Source organism: Apostichopus japonicus, chromosome 16 (genome assembly GCF_037975245.1).
Source record: "Apostichopus japonicus isolate 1M-3 chromosome 16, ASM3797524v1, whole genome shotgun sequence".
Taxonomy (NCBI): domain Eukaryota; kingdom Metazoa; phylum Echinodermata; class Holothuroidea; order Aspidochirotida; family Stichopodidae; genus Apostichopus; species Apostichopus japonicus.
The window spans coordinates 38,839,304-38,847,745 of NC_092576.1; the positions used below are offsets into that span (position 1 = coordinate 38,839,304).

At 32.4% G+C, this 8,442-nt stretch overlaps 1 long non-coding RNA gene across 1 annotated transcript; it reads right to left on the reverse strand.

Moving 5' to 3' along the window:
- Nucleotides 1–2,715: 2,715 nt before the first annotated feature.
- On the reverse strand, nucleotides 2,716–3,702 carry LOC139982586 (uncharacterized). Its single transcript, XR_011798208.1, has 3 exons — nucleotides 3,456–3,702; nucleotides 3,076–3,152; nucleotides 2,716–2,817 (listed from the first exon to the last, which is right to left on the reverse strand). It is a non-coding gene; the product is annotated as an uncharacterized lncRNA (long non-coding RNA).
- Nucleotides 3,703–8,442: the final 4,740 nt, after the last annotated feature.

Below are 8,442 nucleotides of genomic sequence, written 5' to 3' on the forward strand. Positions count from 1 at the left end.
ACGAAGTCATTTGCCCGATATGATATGATGATTCAAAATAAAGTCGCTGTGCTCTTACGCGACATTGCACTTTGAAACATGCAGTGAATAATTAGAGGAAATATTAGGTTCATTAAGGTTAAGCCAGTGCTGTTGTAGCCTAGCAAAATAGTAGTTCATTGGGTCTTTTTGTTTGCTGATTTTCGTGAAGCTTTTTGTCAGTATATTTTTGAGATATTTTCGGTGATGAACTTAACATCGTAATAAGAGGTAATTTTTTTTCCAATAGTTTGTTGAAGTATTTTACTCCGTGTATAGTTATCGCGTCTCCTTTGCATCAACTATAATATCATACTAGCATTTCGTATTAGTCACAGTAAATGTTAAAAAAAAGAAAAACTAACGGATGTCATTTAGCATACTAATCAGTCATATACTAAATTATGAGGATCAAGGTGAGTATTATTTGTTCAAGTAACGCATCGCGTAATCCTTCGTTCAGTTAACATAGCTTCTCAAAATTACGAGACTAATAGGTTGTTTGTTAAAGATAACGATATATGGTCACTGGTGGTGAAAAAACAGAGATCAGACTAATTTGTAGTCGTGCAGAAATATGGGGCACTAATTCCACATCAAAGTGGCTGCAACGAAGATAATCTAATACGGGGTACTGACACGCAGTAATTGCCATCCAATGCAGATGCAATGAAATGAGGCAATATAATCCGGGAAGACGGATCAGTGACACAGGACGTATTTTTAGTTCATTACCTTTCTTCACTGTTGTGAAATCTGAGACAGTGTCGCTTTTCATACATAAGTATGTATTCCTTTATAGATTAAAAGCATTCATATATTTTCGTGTTATTCGAGCATGCTTTCTTTCATATACAAACTGTTATATTTGGTGAACCAAAAGAAACTTTACAATATTGCAAATGTATAGTTGTCATCAATAAAAAGTCGGTTTTGCTCTTGAAATCATCAATTGACAGAGATTTAAACTGTTGGTATACACAATTAGTGGTAGATAAGTGGGTATGTGGTTTAATCAGCAGCAAGAATGGCATTGTGTAATTAAAACTGACCTTAATTCGTGTTTATTTATTTTGTATTCATTCAGAAAACGAAGAACTTGATGATTATAACATTGTTATATTAAATTGCAACATATCAATGAAAGCGGTTGTACTTTCAACATTCTTCAGCTTTACGTAGTGCCTAAACTTGAATCATTGTTTATCTTACAACATTAAACGCGTTAATATTTAACATATGATTCAACTTGACTTAAAGACTCTGGTCAATGTGTTTGTTTTAATTATAACAAAATACTTTACAACAGCTACAACTTAGCAATGTTACAGAAGATATGCAATACATAGTACAATAATATATTTCTGCAACATATGATATATTAATTATAAAGTATAATAATATATTATCTCAATATACAATTTCGATTCAGTTCACTTATTTTCTCTTCAAATTCCGATAAAATAAAGTATAATTGAATACAAGGAAATAAAAAATAGCATCATATAACATTTCAAATATAGGTCCAATGCAAGAAATTTATTCTTTTAGTGAAAAACAAAAAGGGAATCTGAGTCAAGAATTTGGAAAGGGATTATAAGGAAATATAGAAACAATAGCAAATACAGCGCTAACAAATTGTTAGTAAAATATGATACTGCAGTGTACGATGGAAAGCAAGTGACAGTACCGAACCAGTGGCGGTGTTTGAAAAGAGGTCACGTAAAATTCGTATGACATCAATGGCCTACTGATGAACATAATTTACACAAATAGTCTTCCGGAAATTTCAAGATGCTTCCCTCTTGTCCACCACCTAAAAGCAAAGACGTCACGCGATATAATTTGTTAATCTGTCTAAATTTCAGAAAAAGTATCATGTTTGTTCGATTCAATGATTGATGTTCCATTGCTATTTGAACAATCAAACAGTCCTGGGAATGGAGTACATTGCCTAGACTTCATATTCAAAAGGACAGAAGAGTTGTATCGTCGCATAATCTACCTCTATCAATACCTCTCCAACGGCTTTAACTGTAAGAAAGGGGGAAGATACATTATTAGTCATAATTATCAGGATTTCAAAACCACCGATTATATAATTATAATTATGAAATAGTAACACAATGTATCAAGAGAATGCCACGATAAATTACTGATTGTAAATTTAGCATAACCTCTACTTCACTAAACAGATTCATAAAACAGAAACAGTTTACAGCTTTTAGTTAGTTTCATCATTAGACACGGACAGCCGCGTCATAGTTTTGTTTTCAGTGCGTTCATTGTTCAACTTGATGATGAAGTGCGTTCATTGTTCATCTTGATTGTTGAACTTGATGATCAATCTCAATATGTCACTTTAGTGACCGCGGATATTGGTTGAAGCTATGTTTCGTTGTATCAAAAGAAGCTTTTTGTGACCCTTATAAGAGGACGCAGACACCAAGTATACACTATCTTACATCAAACGCTCTAAAAAACAAATTCCAGTATCAATTATAAAGTCGCGCTGTTTAAGGTATGGCGTTCTGTCGGAGTATCACAGAATAGCAACAACGGCACAATGTTGTCATTTTCCACAGATAATACCAAGCGTTGGATAGTGAACAGGGCTTTAATATATCCGAATTCCACAGTAATTACCGCAATACTAATCACGTTGTGAGTACGCAAATGAGGAAAAGAGTTATATAATTACAAGAAAAACTGAAGAAGTTCCAGGGTCCAGCATCCAATGACCAGACTGGAAATGTAACTTGTAGTGGCGCCCTTCCCGCCCGTCGGGAAAGCAGAAAACTAGAAATGATAAAAATAATCATTTCAATAACAAGTGATGAGCAGTACATCGACTAAACCAGAATAAACAAAAATCGAGAAGTATTTACTGCAGACGTACCAAGAACGTAATTAAGTTCTAATTCTGTACGAATACGTCCACGAATAGCGGAAAACAGGTAAGGTACCGGACTAACAAAGACACTGTTTAATGTAATTTATCTCCGAGTATGCTGTTCAGAACGAAAGAGAATATCGAGTAACTGCACTGTACTATACCGTTAACATTCTTTGATTCCAATTTCAACAAAGAAGGTCCCATAGAGACAGAACTCAGCAGCAAGCATCAATCAAACCTGTTTCAGAAAGCAATAAAAAAAAACAAGCAAATGGGTGATACAGAGGATGCAGGGTAGCCTTAATCGAATCAACCTTTGCGTATTTCTGTAAAGTAAGGCAGAGTGTGTTATATGTTTGCCCGTATAGCTTCCAACTATCAATGTGATTTCTTTTGAGTTATGGTAAGTTAGTTTACTCATTAAATCCGTGATGCCAGAAAACGTTTATTTTTAATAAAATCACAATTTACAAACTTTGCTGATTTTAGATAATAAAGTTTACATTTTTTGTTACTCTAATTAACTTATAAATGGTTTTACATCAACTGCTTGAATCTTGGACAATACTGGATGTTCTCCAACGTTGCATTCACTTCGTTTTGACTTATTTTCCTGCCTTTCTCTGTCTGTATATCCAGTATCTCTAGTGCAGTGAGGATTGGTAGAGAGATACCAGAGTAGAGGATAATATTCCCATATCCATCGAGCTCTTTAAAAGCGTTTGCCAAATTCACGCAGTATATAGAAATCTACAGAAAGAAGATAAGAAGCGGTTAAGCCTTACGTGCCTATGCGATTGTTATTGTATCGTATCTACAAACAAATAAAACGATACCATATTAAATGCATGATCACAATAGTGTACGTTCTGTTCGACATAATTGTTTATTCCCGTCAACTCTCGTGTACTCTGCTGGCTAAATTGTACTTTCTTTGTTACTTATTCTCCAGTCTCGTAGTATCATGCAACAGGGGTGATTATATCAGCACTATAGCAATGCAATTTCCTTAGATGAGATTAAAGAGAAAACATTTAACGAAACTTAGATGAATACATGGAGGAGGCATATCCATAGTGAACCCTGGAAGACAATTACATTTAAAACTGAAAACGTTAACTTGAATTACGACATGTGCTATCAAAGTACCTACCGATAACTTTGACGTCCCTTCAGAATTCATTTTCCATTTGCCACTCACAAACTCTAAGGCAAATTCATAATCAAGGGGCTTCCAAAACACTATGGAAAACAAAAGTTAGACATTTATTGGTTATTTCAAATATTATGTGTACTATTGAGAAAGTAGATCTGTTGGTTTCGAATCATCGAAATTGCAGCTCATGAATGTTCGGTTAAAGGTTAACCGAACACAAATACAACATAAAGACTGCGATGTGTTCATCCGTTAATAAAATATGTCTTACCTTTAAGGTGTCTTGATTTAATAACACTCGAAATAAGTTCAACTGGAATAGACGTAGGCAAGAAACAGTCAATAAATCTGTGAATAAAATTTAACAGTTTAAAAGTGAACATGTAGACACATATCTTCATTTGTGGTACTTACGTAAGTTATTTTGACTGCACGGTACTTCTTAAGTACAAGAACATTTAGTACATGCCATAACATTGATTACATGGTATAGACAGACGTAAAAATATGATATTTTATGTTTAGAAACAATCATGGGACATAAGTATCCATTCAATGTTTTATTTAAAATCAGTAACTTGTTCACACGAGTTGCAATGAAATATTAATACAACAATATTGCAAAATTAACAAGTTTGTGAAGTACATGAATGTTCTTCGAAAATATTTCGTGGACTCCAAACGTATGTCTTGGTTTTTGAAAATGTTAGTTAATATACCATATTTATACTGACATGGTTATACAAATGTCTCACTGACATTTGTAATTACAGCCATAGGTTCAGTTTGCAAGTATATATGGATACAATGCTATATGCACCAAACATCAATTTGTATGCAAGGAAATATGGCGCTGAAAGTTCTTTTTTCTAGTATATTATATTTTTTTAAAGTTTATTTCATGTTCAACTTGACAGCATCAGGATGTACTATAAAATCTTATGAACACATGTGTTTCATGTTTATATCACATTTCACATTGGAATTATTGAAATTTTTTCCCTGCCTCTGAAGTTGATTCCAAATGTCCTACAGGGCTAATTCTGTATATTTTAAGCAATGTTTGTATAATACTTACGAAGCTTTTCTCATTGTATTTCTGTTTAAAAGTTGAAATAACAGCATCATGATCTACTAAAAAAATCCTTATTACACATGTGTTTAAAGTTCATATCCCACTTAACATTGTAATTATTGAACTTTTCCCTGACTTTGACAAAATGTCTTACAGGCCTTTTTATGTATATTTATGCAATATTTGTATTACTTTCGACAGTCTCTTCAACTTCTGACACTGCTGTACATATCTCCACACAACAATTCTTCTTGCGTAACCTCTCTTCCCTTCTTCATCCTGAATTCTAGCTTCTCCAGGAGTGACATGATAGGCACACGCAGCCCAGATTCCAATGTCATTTCATTGTGGTCTGCAGTGGCAAAAGACTTGTCTAGTACCAGACAGGACACGGGTATCTAAACGTGATTTCAAATAAAGACAATTTTTATGTGTATCACCAACGGCGACAAACTGCATGTTTGCTTGAATGTCGCAAAAGTTTTGGGTCCCACTCTCATAGAAGTGAGCTGAACATTATTTTGTGGTTATCGAGTTTGTGAGGTTATGTTCCTTAAAGTTTATATTTCTACGCTAATGTGTAGTATCTTAATCAACAGAAACATGCTCATTTACAGACGTAAATTTATTTTTAATGGCAGATATTCGCATAATATCCTGGAACTTCTGTTCTCTTCTTTGTATAATATATATAAATATATATATATATATGTATATATATATATATATATATATATATATATATATATATATATATATGTATATATATATATATATATATATATATATATATATATATATATATATTATTTATCATATATCATATATATATATATATATATATATATATATATATATATAATATATATATATATATATATATATATATATATATATATATATATATATATATATATATATATATATATATATATATATATATATATTAATGTGTTTGATGCAATACAATTATTAAAAATATTGAAATAAATTTTATATCATTCAAATTAAAGATCGTCAAATTGAGGTTTCCGGGTAGAAGTTCATTACATATATCGCTTGAGCATTTTATTATTCTAACCTTGTCATATTGTTCACATTAAGGTAATGGTGAAGACAACACGAACATTCATAGATATACAAATGTACCTTGTGTTTCGATGCAACGAATCATGAACTATAAATATCGATTACCTAGCGACGAGCTTTATGTATCGAGTAGCATCAACATTAATGTTCAAAGTAAGTAGCAAAATACTGCTTAAGTAAAAGAATGTATTTAATAAGACAAACAACACTCAATATATTGGTATCGTATATCATATAACTGACTGACGCTTCCTTGTAAAATAACTGACCTTCAATTTAAGCATTTTAGTAGTTTCCAAACTTTAATTAAAGTCAGGGTATACAATAACTAACACACTGCAATGTATTAACTAACCACTTTGTATAGTACGCCTTCAAACATGAGAGCGCAATGCACTATAGCTCTTACACTTTCATCACAATTAGACCGATTCAGCAATGTATTTATGTATTCAAACCCTTTACCATAAGTATTACGTTCTAAGATGTCACTATGCAGTATTTTCTTTATTGATATGAACGTGATTGGGTTAATTGACATTTCAGTCTATCTTACAGTACGCTCAATCAACCAAAGTTCAGCAAAAACGAAACAAAATCATCAATCAATTATGTAACAACTGATATTTCGTAATACGCAAGGTTAACGCGCGTTCAACTATTCATATGAAATACGGTAACCTTGCATAGGCAAACTAATGTAAGCGATATTTTACAATAATGCTTCAAACTTGTAACCAATGTAAGTACAAATGGCATTATTCAAACTTCAACTTATTATATTGTGGGCAACAAGCAAAACAAACACTGATCAGTGCAGCTCTAGCAATGTCATTACAGTACTACAACTATGTTTATATATAAGTGGCAATTTAACTCTGACAGTCTAGACTTTACAAATTGTGTTATATTAAAACAAATATCGGCATAATATTAATACTAACCGTTTTATATCATTGGTACAAATACAGCTCAACCATGCAATTCAATAGAAAGCTTCAATAATGTATACAGGTGTAACGTAATTTAGTTACATTTGATTCACAAAATATGGATATCAATGTGGAACGATATTTCTACTATTTACAGATGAATAAAACTTTGGAAGAACTGACCAATGGAGAACTCTGCTGCGAGGTAGTGGGCGTGTTCCCATGTGTGTGATGGCTAATGTCAGTGTTCACAATAATGTGAGTGACACCAGTGACATACTGATATGATTGAAGCTGCATTATAGGTTAAGTGAAATTGGTATTAGAAAATTTGTCATCAGTAAAAGTTGATAATATAGGTTGACAGTATCGATGAGTAAATATCGGATAGTACACTATTTGAAGGGACATGATTTGGTTTGAAAAAGTTTGAACCGATTTATGGTAGCACTAGGCTGCCAGTCTGTATTAAAATAACTGAAATAGGTTGACATCGCAGATGATATGAAATGATATCATATGTTCGTCATGTACATTATCTTATTTACAATAGAAGAACCTCAAAGTTTCGTTGGAGGTCTAAGGTCAACAAACATCGACGTACCAAGTTATTTTACTCATAATTACAGCCATACTTAAATTTACTACATGTAAGCTTTACCTTCAATACGTAAGAACCATGAACCTCGGTTTAGAAAGTAGGCGGTCACTTGAGATCAACATTGGTTGGTCGTTTAATATATTATTACAATGTTTATAAACAGGACAGATTGTGTAAATGTAGTGAAAACACGTATGTGAATTGGTTAGCTAACTTATACGAGTAATTAGTAAAGACAATCAAGTTCGTATTTTAAGATGATATGTATTCATATATTAAAACAGAAATATTGATCTTCATATTAAGCTTGCGAGACAAATGTAATGCTGAAGTATAACAGTAACGTACATTTTCTGTGTGAAAGTTCTATGATCTTAAGTAATACTTTCCTTTCATGAATACACATCCTTTACAGATTACTTAACATCATTATATATTGGCATAGGCCCTAGAATACCGCAAGACGAAACGATGAGTTGAAATATAATATGATGAATACAATAGGCCACAACCAAGAAGAGTAACCACTGGATACAGTTGCGGTGCCTATAGTGAACATGCTCTGCTTTGACAGTTCAGATATTTGATTAAACCAAATTCTATGTTGCGTTACATTGGAATTGAAACACTACTTTTTATTGGATGTTTCGTGATGAAGTTAATAATAATGCCAAT